The 22,439-nt window shown below is 46.4% G+C and overlaps 1 long non-coding RNA gene across 1 annotated transcript; it reads right to left on the bottom strand.

Moving 5' to 3' along the window:
- Nucleotides 1-501: 501 nt before the first annotated feature.
- LOC137349367 (uncharacterized) lies at nt 502-22,190 on the bottom strand. The gene is made up of 3 exons (XR_010969355.1): nt 21,960-22,190; nt 9,860-9,983; nt 502-1,900 (listed from the first exon to the last, which is right to left on the bottom strand). It is a non-coding gene; the product is annotated as an uncharacterized lncRNA (long non-coding RNA).
- Between the last annotated feature and the right edge of the window lie 249 nt (nt 22,191-22,439).

Genomic DNA, 22,439 nt, shown 5'->3' with positions numbered 1-22,439 from the left:
CACCTGACAAACGTGGCTCTGTCTGCACTCCTCTGAGGAACCATCACGCTCACCAGTATCGAAAATGGAAAGCTGATTAGCAAGTGAGATCATATCAGGGGACCCCTGCACTACCTGTCTGGTTCTCTTAGACTGTCTGTGGGTTACCCATTCCTTATCCTCCTGCATGCTCCTAACCTGTGGTGTGATCACCTCCCTAAACCTGCTAGCCATGTAGTTCTCTGCATTGTGGATGCACCACAGTGACTCCAGCCACTGCTCGAGATCCAAACCCTAGAGCTCAAGCTTGTGCAGCCGGTGACACTTCCTGCAGATGTGTTTGTCCAGGACACACGGTGCATCCTCGACATCCCACATGTCACAAGCTGTGCATTGCACTCAGCCAAGCTGCCGTGCCAGACCTTAACTTAACCGACTATTTAGAAGGAGAAGATCTGACCAGTTACTCAACCAAACAGCTCCTTTCACTGCACAGAAACAAGAACCAAATACTGGAGGACAGAAAAAGTAGAAAAAAGGAGCACCTCCTCTCCCCTTCACTGAACTCACCACTCAGCAAACACATACCTCCAGACTCTGTTTACAATCTGCACTCCTTATCAATCTTTTAGTCATTCTTTGCTGTTTTTCTACATTCTGTCCAACATTCATTGGTCATTGGATAGACATATGGATGAAAATGGAATAGTGTAGGTCAGATGGTCGGCGCAACATCGAGGGCCGAAGGGCCTGCACTGCGCTGTAATGTTCTAATTCTAAAAAAAAAAATTCTAATTCTGATCTGCCACCCACCTTTGTGCAATTATATGCTTTTCCTTTAATTTTGATATGACCTTTAACATTTCTAGTAAACCATCGACAGTGGGTCCTCCCCACTCCGACTCCTGTTCACACTGAGAATCCCAGGGTGGAGAGCTGCGATATCCTGTCTCAAAACACAGTCACAGAGACACAGCATCATTTACAGCACAGAACAAGGCCATTTGGCCCATCAATTCCATGTCAGCTCTCCAGGGAGCAATCCGCTCAGTCCCACTGCCCCACATGAGCCCATAGCCCTGCAAGTTTATTTCCTTCAAGTGACCATCCAGTTTCCTTTGAAAATCATTGATTATTTCCACTTCCACCACACACATTGGCAGCGAGTTCCAGGTCAGAACCACTTGCTGCAGAAGAAGTTCTTCCTCATATTCCTGCTGCAACTCTTCCTCAAAACCTTCAATCTGTGTTCCCTAGTTCTTGTACCATTAGTTCATGGGAACAGTTTTTCTTTGTCTAATTTATCAAAGTCTGTCAGAATCTGGTACATTTCGATGAAATTTTCCCTCAATCTCCTTTGCTCCAAGGAGAACAACCCCAACTTCTCCAACCTCCCCTTGTGAACTCTCTGCTGTGTCAGCAGGTGGGATAACTGAGTGAATCCCTTCCCACACAGAGCAGGTGAACGGCCCCTCCCCAGTGTGACTGAGTTAATGAATATCCAGCTTTGATGGAGAACCGAATCCCTTCCCACAGTCCCCACATTTCCATGGTTTCTCCGTGGTGAGGGTGTCCTTGTGTCTCTCCAGGTTGGATGATCAGTTGAAGCCTTGTCCACACACAGAACATGTGTACAGTTTCTCCCCGCTGTGAATGGTGATGTTTTCTCAGGCTGTGTAACTGGTTAAAACTCTTTCCACAGTCAGTCACTGGAACACCCTCACTCGGGTGTGTGTGTGTGTCTCGGTGCTTCTTCAGTCACACTGATGTTTGAAATCTTTTCCCAGGCAGAACAGAAACATTTCTCCTTCCACATTCAAAGGCCGATGATATTCAGGTCCTGATGAATCGAGTGACTGTCAGATCTTGATGCGATGTTTGGTTTGAATTTCCCGTCAGTAAATCCTCCCCTTCTAATACCCTGTAAAAGGAGTTTACAAAAGTCAGCACTGTCAGTCCAGGATAGAAATTCAGAACAGACAGTTCTAGTTTCTATGGAACATTCTTTCCTCTCGTTTCCCCCAAACATGTGATCCATTCAAACTAAAAGAAGCCAAATTAAGCAACAAATTGTAACAGAAGCAAAGGGAACCTTCCCAACTAAACCAGAACATTGCTCCCAGTGTCCACGAGACACTCTGTATCCTGAGGTGTCCACCGGTTGCAGAAGGCCACCCCGGCAAGGACAGGACCAGGGAAGACAGGGCAGCAGCTAAAGTGACACACCCACTTCGAGCATGGTCCCTGTACATCCTGGACCTACACATTGCTTCTCAGCCTGAGCGAGAGGGAGAGAGAGATGGAGAAGGTGAGAACTGAGTGTTTAAATATACAAGATAGATACAAACCTGGGTGGGTTTGGGGTGGATGAGGTGAGGGAGAGGAGGGCATTGGGGGGACTGGGGGGTTTTGGAAGGGCAGGTCATCGAAAGGGCTGTGGGTGTGGGTAGTGTTTTAACCAGGCCCAAGAGCAGGTCCCGGAAAAGATCCTCCAAACTCCCCACCCCACCTCCACACCGAGTGGCCAGAGATTAGGAGAATGGGGTTAAACTGTAACCAAGGCCATTGATAAGGTCCCACAAGGCAGACTGGTCATGAAAATAAAAGCAAAACAGCAAGTTGGAGTCAAAATTGACTCAGAGGCAGGAAGGAAAGAGTAATGGTTGATGAGTGTTTGTGTGACTGGAAGGCTGTTTTCAGTGAGGTTCTACAGGGATCAGTACTCGGTCCTTTGCTTTTTGTTCTATATATCCATGGTTTGTACTTGAATGTAGGGGTTTGATTAAACAGTTTGCAGATGATACAAAAATTGACCATGTGGTTGATAATGAAGAAGAAAGCTGTAAACTGCAGGAAGATATCAATGGACTGGTTAGGTGGGCAGAATAGTGACAAATGGAATTCAATCCGGAGAAGTGTGAGGTAATGCATTTGGAGACAGCTAACAAGGCAAGGGAATACACAATAAATGGTAGGATATTGAGAAGTATAAAGGAACAGAGGGACCTTGGAGTGCACGTTCACAGAACCTTGAATATGGCTGGGCAGGTAGATAAGGCTTAAGGGATACTTGCCTTTATTAGCCAAAGCAGAAAATATAAGAGCATGAAGGTTCTGCTGAAAATGTATAAAACACTGGTTAGGACACAGTTGGAGGACTGTGTACAGTTCTGGTCACCGCACTGCAGGAAAGATGTGGTTGTATTAGAGACGGTACAGAGGAGATTTACAAGGATGTTGTCTGGATTGGAGAATTTTAGTTCTGAGGAAATATTGGATAGGTGAGGGTTGTTTTCTTTGGAATAGAGGAGGCTGAAAGGAGACCGAATTGAAGTGCAGAAAATGATGAGGGGTCTAGATAGAGTGGATAGGAAGGACCTATTCCCCTTGGCTGAGGGGTCCATAACCAGGGGCACAGTTTTTGGTTAAGAGGTAGGAAATTTAAAAGGGATTTGAGGGGAAATGTTTTCAGCCAGAGGGCGGTGGGGATCTGCAACTCACTGCCTGGGAAGGTGGTAGAGGCAGAAAGCTTCAAAACAATTAAAAAGTACTTGGATATGCACGTGAAGTGCCCTAACCTACAAGGGTATTGTTACGACCGAGTGCTCAAGTCAAAGCCCCACAATCAAAATATACAGTTTTGATAGTGGTGGGAGAAACACACTGTTGATTCAGTCCCGTCCCTCACAGATCGCCTGACATTTTAAACATTCCAAATTAAAGGAAGATCCAGCCAAATTGTACCATCTATTAACCCCCGAATAAGGCTAACCAAACCAGGTGTCTTTAGATCAACAAATTAACTGTTTAATTAGAAAAACTAAATTCTTAAACACTAGGAACATATAAACATTTAAAACAGAAAAAATAGTGTCTTTGCATATTTATGCTCCTGCTGAAGTGAAACCTTCCTATGTGGAATAGTCCAAGGTTGCTTGGAAGTCTTCACAGCCATCTGAACGGGGGGGGGGGGGTGCGGGGGGAGAAAATAAAAGGTTCTTCAACAGTAGAACAGTCCAGTCTAGTTCAGCAGTTGAATTGATGCTGCTCTTTTCCAGCGACAAATTTCAACAATTTCAGTTCAGTCGTGAAAGGAATTGGTTATTTTCTTTTAAGAAAGTAATCTGGCTTGATATCAGAATTCGGGTTTAAATAAACCAAGAGAGAGCTCTCTTTTCCTTCAGTATATGCTGGATGATAATCTGTGTCTGTCTCTGTTAACGGTGTCTCAAAAGCCAGTTTTTCAACTAGTTTCAAATGTCAATTGGAAACAATGTATCTCTCGATCTTCAGTCTGAGTGGCTGTATCCCGGGGCAACGAGAATACATTCTTTGACTCAGTCTCTGGAGCTTGTTGCCTTAAAGCAGCACTGCTCCTTTTCCAGCCTTAAAGGCACACTGCATTCTTCTTGGAAAAAAAAAATAGAGGATCATAACACTATGGACCAAGAGCTGGAAAGTGGGATTAGGCTGGATGGCTCCTTGTCAGCCAACGAGGACACGATGGGCCAAATGGCCTCCTTCCGTACTGTAAATTTCCAGGATTCTAATTTGAGTAACAGCCCCTTCAGGTAACGATACAGGGGCTGTAACCTCTTACACTGAATATATACATGGCCCATGGACTCTTAAAGGCTGCAAACATCACATGCAGCCTGAGAGTGGGTGAAGCTGCTTAAAACCCTATTGTCCAGGATGCCCCATCTCCTGGGCACTCGGACCCAGTAGGAAACAGAGTTTGTGAGGTCCTGTTCGCTCACTGTGCCCTCACCAAGATGGCTGTGCTTGCACCCTGATCCCGCCCTGTCCACGATGGCGGCCAGTGACCCCTCTCCCCCGGACCTGTCGCCGCGAGGTAAACACGGGGCCTCTTGGCCTACCCCAGGTGTATATGAAGCCTCCCAGCCCACCCATGGCTCCAATTCCTCCCCTGTACCCACAATCTCCTCTCGCCTCCCAATCCACCTGGTCCATCTCAGTCCATCTCCATTACCTACGCTGGACATGCTCAGTGCACAGTTCGATCCCACGCCAATGCACTCAGCCCCTGTGGTCATTGATAAGGGACTGACCCTGATCACGGGAGTCCTGGGTAATGAATCCTGCACTGAAAGCTCCAAATATTGAATGGATGATTTTGTGTCATCCCATTGAGATCAGGGTCAGAGAGACAATGGAGAAAATTATTAAATAAATTATACAGAAACCCGAGTGCCCGGGACATCAACTATAGTGTGAAGTACACTGGGAATTCTGTTCTTCACCCACATTTGGACTCAGGAATTAGAGGGATGTTTTCATAACTTGTAGTTGACACCAAACTGGATGATAGAACTAATAATGAGGAGGAGTGCATTGAAATCCAGGAAGACAGAAACAGGCTGGCAGACTGGACAGATAAATGGGAAATGAAATTCAACATAGTGAAATGTGAACTGGTTCATTGTGGGAGGAGGAATAAGGAGGCCAGTTATTGGTTAGAATGTAAGAACTTAAATGGAGCAGAGGAGCAAAGAGATCTGGGAACAGAGTCACATAAATCACCAAAAGGAGCAACACAAGTAGATAAGAGAGCAAAGAAAGAACTGACGTTCTTTTCTAGAGGAATACAATGTAACAGCAGGGAGGGAATGTTAAATTTATAGAGAACCTGACTTAGAAGGACTGTGAGCAGTTCTGGTCTCCAGATTAAAAAAGGATATTGAAGAAAGTGCAGAATAGATTTACAAAGATGTCACCAGAGAGGATGTTACTATCCAGCAAGATTGAGCAGGCTGGGGATCCTTTCTCTGGAAAAGAGAAGACTAGGAGGAGATCTGATAGAGGTCTTTAAAATTATCAGTCAGTCAGAACAAGGGGGCAGCAATATAATACAGACATTAACAGGTCAAATAGAGAACTTTGGAGGAATTTCTCTACTCAGAGAGTGGTGAGAATGTGGAACTCACTGCCATGTGGAGTGGTTGAAGGTGATAACAATGATGTGTTTAAGGGGAGGCTCAATACATTTATGAGGGAGAAGGGAATAGAGGGATATGGGGACAGAGTGGGACAAGGTAATCAGATTGGGAGGAGGCTCATGTGGATTATAAACAGCAGCACAGACTAGTGGGGCTGAACGGCCTGTTTTTGGGCTGTAATTCTGTGTACATTCAGCCTGGGTGGATTAATGCTCAGGTTCACTGGGCCCAGGGGTGGATTAATGAAAATTCTGGCTCTATGTTTTAGACGATGCTGCCGAGTACTGCAGGTGATGGAGAAGAGTTTCTCTCTCTCTACCCTATCAGTTTCAATTAATATCTTGAAAAGTTTAATCAAATCACCCCTTAATCTTCTGAATTCCAGGGACTACAACCCTCACAGTGAGGTGATTCATTCTGGCAGAAGGAATAGGGAGAGGCAACATACACTTAATGGTCCAGTTCTAAAGAGTTTACAGGGATAGAGAGACCTGAGGGTTCATGTGCAGAGATCACTGAAAGTGGAAGGATGTATTGAGGGAACAGCTGGCAAAGCAAATGGGATCTTGGGCCTCATAAATAGAGGTATTGAACACAAAAGGAAGGAAGTGATGCTGAACATTTATAAAGCTCTGGTTAGGCCACAACTAGAGTATTGCATCCAGTTCTGGTCACCACACTTTCGGAAGGATGTGAAGGTCCTTGAGAGGGTGCAGAGATTTATCAGAATGGTTCCTGAGATGAGAGAATTTAACTACAAGGTTAGGTTGGAGGAGCTGGTGTTGTTCTCCTTGGAGCAAAGGAGATTGAGGGGAGATCTGATAGAGGTGTTGAAAATGATGACAGGTTAAGATAAGGCAGACCAAGAAAAGCTGTTCCCATTAGCTGATGATACAAGGATTAGTGGACACAGATTCAGGTTTTGAGCTACAGGAGGGATGTGAGGAAGCAGTTTTTTTTTACACAGTGAGTGGTAATGACCTGGAACTCACTGCCTACGAGGGTGGTGGAAGTGGAGACGATCAATGATTACAAATGGAAATTGGATAGACACTTGAGGGAAATAAACCTGCAGGACTACGGGAATAGAGATGTAGAGGAAAGGATAGCGAAGATGATTCTCGACAGGGGCGAGAGTAACAGGGTTGTTGTTATGGGGGACTTTAACTTTCCAAATATAGACTGGAAATACTATAGTTCGAGTACTTTAGATGGGTCAGTTTTTGTCCAGTGTGTGCAGGAGGATTTTCTGACACAGTATGTAGACAGGCCAACCAGGGGCGATGCCACATTGGATTTGGTACTGGGTAATGAACCCGGCCAGGTGTTAGATTTAGATGTAGGTGAGCACTTTGGTGATAGTGATCACAATTCGGTTAGGTTTACCTTAGCGATGGGGTGGGACAGGCATATACCGCAGGGCAAAAATTATAGCTGGGGGAAAGGAAATTATGATGCGATTAGGCAAGATTTAGGATGCGTAGGATGGGGAAGGAAACTGCAGGGGATGGGAACAATCGAAATGTGGAGCTTATTCAAGGAGCAGCTACTGCGTGTCCTTGATAAGTATGTACCTGTGAGGCAGGGAGGAAGTTGTCGAGCGAGGGAGCCGTGGTTTGCTAAAGAAGTTGAAGCGCTTGTCAAGAGGAAGAAGGCGGCTGATGTTAGGATGAGACGTGAAGGCTCAGTTAGGGCGCTTGAGAGGTACAAGCTAGCCAGGAAGGATCTAAAGGGAGAGCTAAGAAGAGCAAGGAGAGGACACGAGAAGTCATTGGCGGATATGATCAGGGAAAACCCTAAGGCTTTCTATAGGTATATCAGGAATAAAAGAATGACTAGAGTTAGATTAGGGCCAATCAAGGATAGTAGTGGGAAGTTGTGTGTGGAATCAGAGGAGATAGGGGAAGTGTTAAATGAATATTTTGCGTCAGTATTTACAGTGGAGAAAGAAAATGTTGTCGAGGAGAATACTGAGATTCAGGCTACTAGGCTAGATGGGATTGAGGTTCATAAGGAGGAGGTGTTTTCAATTTTGGAAAGTGTGTAAATAGATAAGTCCCCTGGGCCAGATGGGATTTATCCTAGGATTCTCTGGGAAGCTAGGGAGGAGATTGCAGAGCCTTTGTCCTTGATCTTTATGTCGTCATTGTCGACAGGAATAGTGCCGGAAGACTGGAGGATAGCAAATGTTGTCCCCTTGTTCAAGAAGGGGAGTAGAGACAGCCCTGGTAATTATAGACCTGTGAGCCTTACTTCGGTTGTGGGTAAAATGTTGGAAAAGGTTATAAGAGACAGGATTTATAATCATCTTGAAAAGAATAAGTTCATTAGCGATAGTCAGCACGGTTTTGTGAAGGGTAGGTCGTGCCTCACAAACCTTATTGAGTTTTTCGAGAAGGTGACCAAACAGGTGGATGAGGGTAAAGCAGTGGATGTGGTGTATATGGATTTCAGTAAGGCGTTTGATAAGGTTCCCCACGGTAGGCTATTGCAGAAAATACGGAAGTATGGGGTTGAAGGTGATTGAGAGCTTTGGATCAGAAATTGGCTAGCTGAAAGAAGACAGAGGGTGGTGGTTGATGGCAAATGTTCATCCTGGAGTTTAGTTACTAGTGGTGTACCGCAAGGATCTGTTTTGGGGCCACTGCTGTTTGTCATTTTTATAAATGACCTGGAAGAGGGTGTAGAAGGGTGGGTTAGTAAATTTGCGGATGACACTAAGGTCGGTGGAGTTGTGGATAGTGCTGAAGGATGTGCTAGGGTACAGAGGGACATAGATAGGCTGCAGAGCTGGGCTGAGAGATGGCAAATGGCGTTTAATGCGGAAAAGTGCGAGGTGATTCACTTTGGAATGAGTAACAGGAATGCAGAGTACTGGGCTAATGGGAAGATTCTTGGTAGTGTAGATGAACAGAGAGATCTTGGTGTCCAGGTGCATAAATCCCTGAAGGTTGCTACCCAGGTTAATAGGGCTGTTAAGAAGGCATATGGTGTGTTAGCTTTTATTAGTAGGGGGATCGAGTTTCGGAGTCACGAGGTCATGCTGCAGCTGCACAAAACTCTGGTGAGACCGCACCTGGAGTATTGCGTGCAGTTCTGGTCACCGCATTATCGGAAGGATGTGGAAGCTTTGGAAAGGGTGCAGAGGAAATTTACTAGGATGTTGCCCGGTATGGAGGGAAGGTCTTACGAGGAAAGGCTGAGGGACTTGAGGTTGTTTTCGTTGGAGAGAAGGAGGAGGAGAGGTGACTTAATAGAGACATATAAGATAATCAGAAGGTTAGATAGGGTGGATAGTGAGAGTCTTTTTCCTCGGATGGTGATGGCAAACACGAGGGGACATAGCTTTAAGTTGAGGGGTGATAGATATAGGACAGATGTCAGTGGTAGTTTCTTTCCTCAGAGAGGAGTAGGGGCGTGGAACGCCCTGCCTGCAACAGTAGTAGACTCGCCAACTTTAAGGGCATTTAAGTGGTCATTGGATAGACATATGGATGAAAATGGAATAGTGTAGGTCAGATGGTTTCACAGGTCTGCGCAACATCGAGGGCCGAAGGGCCTGTACTGCGCTGTAATGTGCTAATTCTAATTCTAAAAAAAAAAGAGTGGGGGAATGGGACTGACCGGTTTGTTCTACAGAGAGCTGGGATGGAATCAAAAAGCTCAATGTCCTCCTTCTGTGCTGTAATGACTGATTCACTTGTGTAATGTCTCCTCGTAATTTAACCCTTCGAGTCCAGGTATTATTCAGGTAAATCTACACTGCACTCCCTCCAAGGCCATTATATCCTTCCGAAGGTGTGGTGCCCAGAACTGAACACAATACTCCAGGTGTGGTCTAACCAGGGCTTTGTGTATCTCAGTGCTTTTCCAGTCTCACTGATACCTGAAATCTTTTCCCACAGACAGAACAGACAAACCTTTCTCCTTCCACATTCAAAGGCCGATGATATTCAGGTCCTGATGTATCGAGTGACTCTGTCAGATCTTGATGTGATGTTTGGCTCGAGATTCCCCATCTGCACATCCCCTGCTTCTAAGCCCCTGTAAAAGGAGTTTACAAAAACCATCACTGTCAGTCCAGGATAGAAATTCACAACATTCTCTCCTCCTGCTTCCTGGCCCAGGATGACTGTCCACGCACCCTGCTGTACATTGTCCTGAGGGAGGCCACACACCAGCCTGGATTCACGTCTGCGGCTGCAGAAACGCCTGTGTGTTCCCCGATCAAATCTCCTATCACTATTGCTCATTCAGTCAGCTTTGTGACCCTCTGTGAAGCTGATCCAACTGTGCTGCCATGGCCTTGACTCTGGCTGCACTCCTTAGATGAACCATCACTTTCATCAGTATTCAGAACTGAATACTGGTTGGAGAGTGAGATGCACTCAGGGTTCTCCTGCATTCCCTGTCTGTTTCTTCTTGACTGTCAGTTGGCCACCCATTGCCTCTCTCCCTGCATACTCTTAAGCTGCAGGGTGACCATATCTATAAACGTGCTGTCCACAAATCTCTCACCTCATGGATGCACCGCAGTGACACCAGCTGCAGTTCATGCTCCGAAAACCGGAGCTCGAGCTGCTGCAACTTGTTTTATCTTCATCCATGTGATGTGGGTGTTGCTGGCTCGGCCAGTATTTATTGTCCATCCCAAACTGCCCTTGACAACTGAGAGGCTCGCTCGGCCATTTCAGAGGGCATTTCAGAGTCAGCCACATTGCTGTGGATCTGGAGTCACATGTCGGCCAGACCAGGTAAGGACAGCAGATTTCCCATCTCATGAACCAGATGGCTTTTTAATTGCAGATTTATTAATTGAATTTAAATGTCACCATCTGCCGTGGTGGGATTCGAACCCATGTTCCAGTGACATTACCCCGATGTCACCACCTCCCCCAATGATACTTCCTACACAAATGGTTATCTGGAGTTGGCACATTACACAGGATGTACACTCCAGAGGTCGGAGCAGCCCCACCATTGGCAGGAATTTGGGACTTGTAACTGCAAAGGCTTTTGTCATCAAAAAGGACTGTAATGTATCAGTGTGGTGTGAGATAGTCAAGTGTTGAATAAGTAAAGAAAATATCTTTGTAAATAGCTGACACCACAATTTACAATCCAAGTGCTATTCAGATAATTGGGGATTTCTTTTAGTTTAGTTATTAGAACAAAAGACTGAAAATGTGAAATCTTGTGTAATTTATTAGTGTGGTCTGGGGATTCATATCTCATATTTTTCATATTGACAATCTCTGAGGTCTTAACAACTGGAAAGTGGGATGAACAGATACAATGGGCGGAATGGCCTCCTCCTGTGCTGGAAATAGTCAGAGAGTTATACAGCACAGAAACAGGCCCTTCGGCCCATCGTGTCTGTGCCGGCCATCAAGCACCTCACTATTCGAATCCCATTTTCCAGCACTTGGCCCATAGTCTTGTCTGCTATGGCGTTTCAAGTGCTCATCTAAATACTTGTTAAATGTTGTGAGGGTTCCTGCCTCTACCACCTCTTCAGGCAGTGCTTTTCAGATTCCAACCACCCTCTAGGTGAAATTTTCTTTCCACAAATCCTCTCTAAACCTGCTGCCCCTTACCTTAAATCTATGCCCCCTGGTTATTGACACCTCCACTAATGGAAAAAGTTTCTTCCTATCTAACCTATCAATGCCCCTCATCAATTTGAATACCTCAATCATGTCCCCCTTCAGCCTTCTCTGCTCAAATGAAAACAACCCCAGCCTTTTCAATCTCTCTTCATAGCTGAAATGCTCCAGCCGATGCAACATCCTGGTGAACCTCCTCTGCACCCTCTCCAGTGCAACCACATCCTTCGGATAGTGTGGTGCCCAGAACTGTACACAGTACTCCAGCTGTGGCCGAACTAGTGTTTTATACAGCTCCATCATAACCTTCCTGCTGTTACATTCTATGCCTCAGCTGATCAAGGCAAGTATCCCATATGCCTTCCTAACCACCTTATCTACCTGTGCTGCTGCCTTCAGTCATCTATGGACAAGTACACCAAGGTCCCACTGACCCTCTGTACTTCCTGGGGTCCTCCCATCCATTGCATATTCCCTTGCCTTGTTAGTCCTCCCAAAATGCATCACCTCACACTTCTCAGGATTAAATTCCATTTGCCACTGCTCTGCCCATCTTACCAGCCCATCTATATTGTCCTGTAATCTAAGGCTTTCCTCCTCACTATTTACGACACCACCAATTTTCGTGTCATCTGCGAATTTACTTATCATGCCTCCTATATTCACGTCTACATCATTACTGTACACTACAAACAGCAAGGGTCCCAGTACCGATCCCTGTGGTACACCACTGACTCAGGTTTCCACTCGCAAAAACAATCCTCGAGCATCACCCTCTGCCTCCTGCCACTAAGCCAATTTGGATCCAATTTGCCAAATTGCCCTGGATCCCATGGGCTCTGACCTTCTTAACCACTCTCCCATGTGGGACCTTATCAAAAGCTTACTGAAGTCCATGCAGACTACATCAACTGCTTTACCCTCATCTACACACCTCGTCACTGCCGTGAAAAATTCAATAAAGTTAGTTAGACACGATCTCCCCCTGACAAAGCCATGTTGACTATCCCTGATTAATCCCTGCCTCTCCATGTGGAGATTAATCCTGTCCCTCAGAATTTTTCCCAATATTTTCCCAACCACTGATGTTAGACTCACTGGCCTGTCAGTACCTGGTTTATCCCTGCTACCCTTCTTGATAATGGCACCACATTCGTAGTCCTCCAGTCCTCTGGTACCTCTCCTGTGACCAGAGAGGATCTGAAAATTTATGTCAGAGCACTTGCTCTCTCCTCCCTTGCCTCACATAACAGCCTGGGATACATCTCATCTGGGACTGGGAATTTATCCACTTTTAAGCCCGTTAAAACAGCTAAGACTTCCTCACTTTCAATGCTAATATGTTCAAGTGTATCACAATCCCCCTCCCTGATTTCTACACCTACATCATCCTTCTCCATCGTGAACAGATGCAAAGTAATCATTTAAAACCTCACCTATGTCCTCTGGCTCCACACACAGATTGGCACTTTGGTCCCGAATGGGCCCCACTCTTTCACTGGTTATCCTCTTGCCCTTAATATACTTAGAAAATGCCTCAGCATTTTCCTTGATCTTGCCCGCCAGTGTTTTTTCATGCCCCCTCTTTGCTCTCCTAATTACTTTTCTTTGTACCCCCGCTACACTTTCTATCCTCCTCCAGTACCTCCGCTGTTTTCAGCACGTTGAATCTGCCAGAAGCCTCCTTTTTTTTTTCCCTGATCCAATCCTCTATATCCCTTGACATCCAGGGTTCCCTGGACTTGTTGGTCCTACCCTTCACCTTTACGGGTACATGTTGCCGCTGAACCCTCACTATTTCCTCTTTGACTCCCACTGGTCTGATGTAGACTTTCCGACAAGTAGCTGCTCCCAGTTCACTTTGGCCAGATCCTGTTTTATCATATTGAAATTGGCCTTCCCCCAATTCAGTACTTTTATTTCCAGCCCGCCTTTGTCTTACAGAGTTATGGTCACTATCCCCGAAATGCACCCCCACTGACACTTCTACAACTTGTCCAGCATCATTCCCTAGGATTAGGTCCAGTACTGCGCCTTTTCTTGTTGGACTTTCTATGTACTGGCTCAAAAAAGTCTCCTGTATATATTTTAAGAATTCCGCCCTCTTTAAGTCTTTTACACTGAGACCATCCCAGCTGATATTAGCTAAGTTGAAATCCTCTCCTATTATTACTCCATTATTTTTACACCTCTCTGAGATTTGCCTACATATCTGCTCCTCTATCTCTCCCTGACTGTTTGGAGGCCTGCAGTACACACCCAGCCAAGTGATTGCCCCCTTTTTGTTTTCAAGTTTGACTCATCTGGCCTCATTTGAAGAACCTTCTCAGATATCATCCCTCCTTACTGCAGTAATTGACTCCTTCATCAACAGAGCAATGCGACCTCCTCTTTTATCCCTTCTCCTGTCATACCTGAAGATTCGATAGCCTGGAATATTGAGCTGCCAGTCCTGCCCTTCCCTCAACCATGTCTCTGTGATAGCAACAATATCATAATCCCATGTGCTGATCAAAGCCCTCAATTCATCTGTCTTGCATTAAAATAAATGCAATCCAGCCTTGCATTTGTCACTTGTGCCTTAACAGGTCTATATTTGCTCTGCCTAACAGACTGACTCAGTTTCTCTTCTATATTTGACTGAGCACCACCCGCTCCTATACCTCCACTCTGTATCCCATTCCTCTGCCAAATGTGTTTAAACTGCCCCCAACAGCACTCGTAAACCTCCCGGCAAGGATGTTCATCCAACTTGTACAGGTCCCACCTTTGCCAGTTACAGACCCAGTGATCCAGGAAGCTAAAGCCCTCCCTCCTGCACCATCTCTTCAGCCACGCATTCATCTGCTCTATCCTCCTATTCCTATACTCACTAGCATGTGGCACTGGAGTAATCCAGAGATTACAACCTTTGAGGTCCTGCTTTTTAATCTGCGACCGAGCTCCCTAAATTCTTGTTTCAGGTCTTCATCCTCTTTTTACCTCCGTTTTTGGTACCAATGTGTTCCACAACCTCTGACTATTCGCCACCCCCCACCCCCCCACCTTCAGAATGTCCTGCAGCCGCTCCGTGACTAACTTGACCCAAGCACCAGGGAGGCAACATACCATCCTGAAGTCACGTTTGTCGCCACAGAAATGCCTATCTGTTTCCCTTACGACAGAATCCATTATCAGTATAGTTCTTCCAGTCCTTTTCCTCCCCTGCTGTGCAGCAGAGCCATGCGTGGTAACACAAACTTGGCTGTTGCTGCTTTCCGCTGGGAGGTCATTCCCCCCAACAGTATCCAAAGTGGTATATCTGTTTGAGAGGGGGATGGCCACAGGGGACTCCTGCACTACCTGCCTGTGCCTACTACTCCATCTGGTGGTCACCCATCTCATTTCTGCCTGTGCAGCCATTACCTGTGTGACCACCTCTCTAAACGTGCTATCCACAACGTCCTCAGCATCGCGGATGCTCCACAGTGAATCCACCTGCAGCTCCAGCTCCATAATGCGGGTAGTCAGTAGCTGCAGCTGGATCCACTTCCTGCACACATGGTCGTCAGGGACACTGGAAGCATCTCTGATTTCCCACATCGCGCAGGAGGAGCATATCACGGGGCTGAGCTCTCCTGCCATGACTTACCTTTAGATTAATTAGTTACTCCCTTTAAAAGATATTAATTACACGAGAGGCTTGTTCTACTCCAAACACTACCCACGACAATCTAAATTACTCGAATTGAAAAAAAACACACTCTTAGTACTCACTTTATCACTCGAGGTCTTTTTTCAAACAAAAAACAACTTTCCCCTTATTTTTTTAAAGCTAATTAAATTGACTAACAGTTGTTACTTAACCAACCAATCACAAACAAAGAATTGTGATATCGTTCCAAGTCAGGATCGTGAGTGACTTGGAGGGGAACTTGCAGGTGGTGATGTCCCAATGTGTCTGTTGTCTTTGTCCTTCAAAGAGGAACAGGTCACGTGTTTGGAACAAAGCACAAAGAGAACAAAGAACAGTTCAGCACAGGAACAGGCCATTCGGCCCTCCAAGCCTGCGCCGATCTTGATGCCTGCCTAAACTAACAACATCTGCACTTCCGGGGCCCATATCCCTCTATTTCCTTCCTATTCATATATTTGTCAAGATGTCTCTCAGACATCGCTATCGTATCTGCTTCCACCACCTCCCCTGGCAGCAAGTTCCAGGCACTCACCACCCTCACTGTAAAAAACTTGCCTCGCACATCCCCTCTAAACTTTGCCCCTTGCACCTTAAACCTATGTCCCCTAGTAACTGACTCTTCCACCCTGAGAAAAAGCTTCTGACTATCCACTCTGTCAATGCCACTCATAACTTTGTAAACCTCTATTATGTCGCCCCTCCACCTCCGTCGTTCCAGTGAAAACAATCCGAGTTTTTCCAACCTCTCCTCATAGCTAATACCCTCCAGACCAGGCAACATCCTGGTGAACCTCCTCTGTACCCTCTCCAAAGCCTCCACGTCCTTCTGGTAGTGTGGTGACCAGAATTGCACGCAATATTCTAAGTGTGGCCTAACTAAGGTTCTGTACAGCTGCAGCATGACTTGCCAATTTTTACACTCTATGCCCCGACCAATGAAGGCAAGCGTGCCGAATGCCTTCTTGACTGCCTTATCCACCTGCGTTGCCACTTTCAGTGACCTGTGGACCTGTACGCCCAGATCTCTCTGCCTGTCAATACTCCTAAGGGTTCTGCCATTTACTGTATCCCTCCCACCTGCATTAGATCTTCCAAAATGCATTACCTCACATTTGTCCGGATTAAACACCATCTGCCATTTCTCCGCCCAAGTCTCCAACCGATCTATATCCTGCTGTATCCTCTGACAATCCTCATCATTATCCGCAACTCCACCAACCTTTGTGTCGTCCGCAAACTTACTGATCAGACCAGCTACATTTTCCTCCAAATCATTTATATATACTACAAACAGCAAAGGTCCCAGCACTGATCCATGCGGAACACCACTGGTCACATCCCTCCATTCAGAAAAACACCCATCCACTGTTACCCTCTGTCTTCTATGACCGAGCCAGTTCTGTATCCATCTTGCCAGCTCACCTCTGATCCCATGTGACTTCATCTTTTGCACCAGTCTGCCATGCGGGACCTTGTCAAAGGCTTTACTAAAGTCCATATAGACAACATCCACCGCCCTTCCTTCATCAATCATCTTCGTCACTTCCTCAAAAAACTCAATCAAATTAGTAAGACACAACCTCCCCTTCACAAAACCATGCTGACTCTCGCTAATAAGTGTGTTTGTTTCCAAATGGGAGTAAATCCTGTCCCGAAGAATCCTCTCCAATAGCTTCCCTACCACTGACGTAAGGCTCACCGGCCTAAAATTTCCTGGATTATCCTTGCCACCCTTCTTAAACAAAGGAACAACATTGGCTATTCTCCAGTCCTCTGGGACCTCACCTGCAGCCAATGAGGATGCAAAGATTTCTGTCAAGGCCCCAGCAATTTCTTCCCTTGCCTCCCTCAGTATTCCAGGGTATATCCCATCAGGCCCTGGGGACTTATCTACCTTAATGTTTTGCAAGACACCCAACACCTCCTCCTTTTTGATAATGAGATGACTGAGACTATCGGCACTCCCTTCCCTAGGCTCATCATCCACCAAGTCCTTCTCTTTGGTGAATACTGATGCAAAGTACTCATTTAGCACCTCGCCCATTTCCTCTGGCTCCACGCATCGATTCCCATCTCTGTCCTTGAGTGGGCCAACCCTTTCCCTGGTTACCCTCTTGCTCTTTATATATGTATAAAAAGCCTTGGGATTTTCCTTAATCCTGTTTGCCAATGACTTTTCATGTCCCCTTTTAGCCCTCCTAACTCCTTGCTCAAGTTCCTTCCTACTGTCTTTATATTCCTCAAGTGCTTCATCTGTTTCGAGCCTTCCAGCCCTGACAAATGCTTCTTTTTTCGTTTTGATTTGGCTCACAATATCCCGTGTTATCCAACCTTCCCGAAACTTGCCAAACTTGTCTTTCTTCCTCACAGGAACATGCTGGTCCTGGATTCTAATCAGCTGACGTTTGAAAGACTCCCACATGTCAGATGTTGATTTACCCTCAAACAGCCGACCCAATCTCAATTCGTCAGTTCCTGCCTAATATTGTTATAATTAGCCTTCCCCCAATTTAGCACCTTCACCCGAGGACTACTCTTATCCTTATCCACAAGTACCTGATAACTTATGGAATTATGGTCACTGCTCCCGAAATGCTCCCCCACTGAAACTTCGACCACCTGGCCGGGCTCATTCCCCAATGCCAGGTCCAGAATGGCCCCATCCCTAGTTGGACCATCTACATACTGTTTCAAGAAGCCCTCCTGGGATGCTCCTCACAAATTCTGCCCCATCCAAGCCCCTAGCATTAAGTGAGTCCCAGTCAATATGGGGGAAGTTAAAATCACCCACCACTACAACCCTGTTACCTTTACATCTTTCTAAAATCTGTCTACATATCTGCTCCTCTACCTCCCGCTGGCTGTTGGGAGGCCTGTAGTAAACCCCCAACATCATGACTGCACCCTTCCTATTCCTGAGCTCCACCCATATTGCCTTGCTGCATGACCCCTCTGAGGTGTCCTCCCGCAGTACAGCTGTGATATTCTCCTTAACCAGTAATGCAACTCCCCCACCCCTTTTACATCCCCCTCTATCCCACCTGAAGCTTCGAAAGCCTGGAACATTTAACTGCCAATCCTGCCCTTCCCTCAACCAAGTCTCTGTAATAGCAACATCATATTTCCAAGTACTAATCCAAGCTCTAAGTTCATCTGCCTTACCCGTTATACTTCTCGCATTGAAACAAATGCACTGCAGACCACCAGTCCCGCTGTGCTCAGCAACATCTCCCTGCCTGCTCTTCCTCTTAGTCCTACTGGCCTTATTTACTATGTCCTCCTCATTTACTTCACTAGCTGTCCTACTGCTCTGGTTCCCACCTCCCTGCCACACTAGTTCAAACCCTCCCGAATGACACTGGCAAACTTTGCAGCCAGGATATTAGTGCCCCTCCAGTTTAGATGCAACCCGTCCTTCTTGTACAGGTCCCATCTGTCCCTGAAGAGAGCCCAATGGTCCAGATATCTGAAACCCTCCCTTCTACACCAGCTGCTCAGCAACGTGTTTAGCTGCATTATCTTCCAATTTCTAGCCTCACTGGCACGTGGCACAGGGAGTGATCCAGAGATTACAACCCGAGAGGTCCTGTTTTTTTAAACTTACTACCGAACTCCCTAAACTCCCCCTGCAGGACCGCATCACTCTTCCTGCCGATGTCATTGGTACCGATGTGTACCACAACCTCTAGCTGTTCACCCTCCCCCTTCAGAATGCCCTCTGTCCGTTCAGAGACATCCTTGACCCTGGCACCAGGGAGGCAACATAACATCCTGGAGTCTCTTTCACTTCCACAGAAGCGCCTAGCTGTGCCCCTGACTATAGAGTCCCCTATAACTATTGCTCTTCTGCGCTTTGTCCCTCCCTGCTGAACAACAGTGCCAACCATGGTGCCACTGCTCTGGCTGCTGCTGTTTTCTCCTGATAGGCCACCCCCCCCAACAGTATCCAATACGGTATACTTGTTAGAGAGGGGGATAGCCACGGTGGATTCCTGCACTGACTGCCTGCCCCTTCTAGCGGTCACCCATCTATCTGCCTGCACTTTGGGTGTAACCACTTCTCTAAAACTCCCGTCTATGACGCTTTCCGTCACCTTGAAAATTTCCCGTGATATCACTCTAAGTCCTTTTTTTCCATCTTTCGAGTCTCAGCGCACGCCGAGAGACACAGGGAGCCTGTCGCCGCTCTGGATCAGCTTCCTCACAGGTCCGCCAGTCGTCGCTCCGCTCCCAGGTAAGTAAGGGCCTCGAGCCCCGATCTTTACTTATTAGAACATTACAGCGCAGTACAGGCTCTTCAGCCCTCGATGTTGCGCAGACCTGTGAAACCATCTGACCTACACTATTCCATTTTCATCCATATGTCTATCCAATGACCACTTAAATGCCCTTCAAGTTGGCGAGTCTACTACTGTTGCAGGCAGGGCGTTCCACGCCCCTACTACTCTCTGAGTAAAGAAACTACCACTGACATCTGTCCTATATCTATCACCCCTCAACTTAAAGCTATGTCCCCTCGTGTTTGCCATCACCATCCGAGGAAAAAGACTCTCACTATCCACCCTATCTAACCTTCTGATTATCTTATATGTCTCTATTAAGTCACCTCTCCTCCTCCTTCTCTCCAACGAAAACAACCTCAAGTCCCTCAGCCTTTCCTCGTAAGACCTTCCCTCCATACCAGGCAACATCCTAGTAAATTTCCTCTGCACCCTTTCCAAAGCTTCCACATCCTTCCTATAATGCGGTGACCAGAACTGCACGCAATACTCCAGGTGCGGTCTCACCAGAGTTTTGTACAGCTGCAGCATGACCTCATGACTCCGAAACTCGATCCCCCTACTAATAAAAGCTAACACACCATATGCCTTCTTAACCGCCCTATTAACCTGGGCAGCAACCTTCAGGGATTTATGCACCTGGACACCAAGATCTCTCTGTTCATCTACACTACCAAGAATCTTCCCATTAGCCCAGTACTCTGCATTCCTGTTACTCCTTCCAAAGTGAATCACCTCGCACTTTTCCACATAAAACTCCATTTGCCATCTCTCAGCCCAGCTCTGCAGTCTATCTATGTCCCTCTGTACCCTACAACATCCTTCGGCACTATCCACAACTCCACCGACCTTAGTGTCATCCGCAAATTTACTAACCCACCCTTCTACACCCTCTTCCAGGTCATTTATAAAAATGACAAACAGCAGTGGCCCCAAAACAGATCCTTGCGGTTCACCACAAGTAACGAAACTCCAGAATGAACATTTGCCATCAACCATCACCCTCTGTCTTCTTTCAGCTCGCCAATTTCTGATCCAAAGCTCTAAATCACCTTCAACCCCATACTTCCATATTTTCTGCAATAGCCTACCATGGGGAACCTTATCAAACGCCTTACTGAAATCCATATACACCACATCCACTGCTTTACCCTCATCCACCTGGTCACCTTCTCGAAAAACTCAATAAGGTTTGTGAGGCACGACCTACCCGTCACAAAACCGTGCTGACTATCGCTAATGAACTTATTCTTTTCAAGATGATTATAAATCCTGTCTCTTATAACCTTTTCCAACATTTTACCCACAACCGAAGTAAGGCTCACAGGTCTCTAATTACCAGGGCTGTCTCTACTCCCCTTCTTGAACAAGGGGACAACATTTGCTATCCTCCAGTCTTCCGGCACTATTCCTGTCGACAATGACGACATAAAGATCAAGGACAAAGGCTCTGCAATCTCCTCCCTAGCTTCCCAGAGAATCCTAGGATAAATCCCATCTGGCCCAGGGGACTTATCTATTTTCACACTTTCCAAAATTGATAACACCTCCTCCTTGTGAACCTCAATCCCATTTAGCCTAGTCGCCTGAATCTCAGTCTTCTCCTCGACAACATTTTCTTTCTCCACTGTAAATACTGACGCAAAATATTCATTTAACACTTCCCCTACCTCCTCTGGTTCCACACACAACTTACCACTACTATCCTTGATTGGCCCTAATCTAACTCTGGTCATTCTTTTATTCCTGATATACCTACAGAAAGCCTTAGGGTTTTCCCTGATCCTATCCGCCAATGACTTCTCGTGTCCTCTCCTTGCTCTTCTTCGCTCTCCCTTTAGATCCTTCCTGGCTAGCTTATAGCCTGCCATGTTTTCTGTTTACTATCGCAGAGGATGTGCACTGCAGAGGTTGGATCAGCCCTGCAATTCCTCTGGCTATTAGATAATAAACTTGCTACTCCAAGTGGTTAGCAGCACAGCCTCACAGCTCCAGTGATTCTGGGTACTGCCTGTATGGAGTTTGCAAGTTCTCCCTGTGACGGCGTGGGTTTCTGCTGGGTGCTCCGGTTTCCTCCCACAGCCAAAGATTTGCAGGTTGATAGGTAAATTGGCGATTGTAAATTGCCCCTAGTGTTGGTAGGTGGTCGGGGAATTGAGGGGATGTGATAGGAATATGGGATTAATGTAGGATTAATATAAATGGCTGGTTAATGGTCAGCACAGACTCGGTGGACCGAAGGGCCTGTTTCAGTGCTGTATCTCGAAATAAATAAATAATAAACCTCAATACTTAAAAATTAAAGACGGCTCACCGGCTACTCACTTCCCTTCTATTGGTGTCAGGTAAATCTCAGGAAGCTGCCCCTTATTCTGATGAAAACTGGAATGTTTAATTTCCAGCTCCTTGGACAAACTTCCTAACTTTGGAGAAAGGGAAACAAAGTTCCAAAACTTACCAGCCAATCAACTCACAGGCTTCCTGACTCGGTGGAAATGGGAGAAGAAACTGGGAAGTGGCGGCTCGGAGAGAGAAGTCGCTGCACCATCACTTTAATGTGGCCCCTCTGGCCTCCCCGGGGCTCTCGCCGCACGTCCACCGAACCCGGCGGCTGTGATTCGGGGCCTGAGAGCCGTTGAAACTCGGTGTTACAGTGGCTGCGCTCAACTTCCGGGAGCCGCACCACGCATGCTCGGCGCAGACAAGCGGACTCCGTGGGGCGGAGTTTTCTGACGCCTGCGTGTTGCGGTTCTTGTGGTGGAGATCGGCCGTATTTCTGCGCGCGGTGCATTCTGGCCAGTATAGGCTGCCATTTACCAGTCGGAGAATGGACGGAAAGTTAATGATTTATACTCAGAAAAATAAAATGGTATAAAACAGCGAACATATATTAACGACGCGTTTGCTGGCAACGTAACCAAATAGGTCCTGCATCACT

This window comes from Heterodontus francisci, chromosome 34 (genome assembly GCF_036365525.1).
Source record: "Heterodontus francisci isolate sHetFra1 chromosome 34, sHetFra1.hap1, whole genome shotgun sequence".
Lineage (NCBI taxonomy): Eukaryota > Metazoa > Chordata > Chondrichthyes > Heterodontiformes > Heterodontidae > Heterodontus > Heterodontus francisci.
The sequence above is the reverse complement of the archived record's forward strand: the minus strand, read 5'-3'. Positions and strand labels throughout refer to the sequence as shown.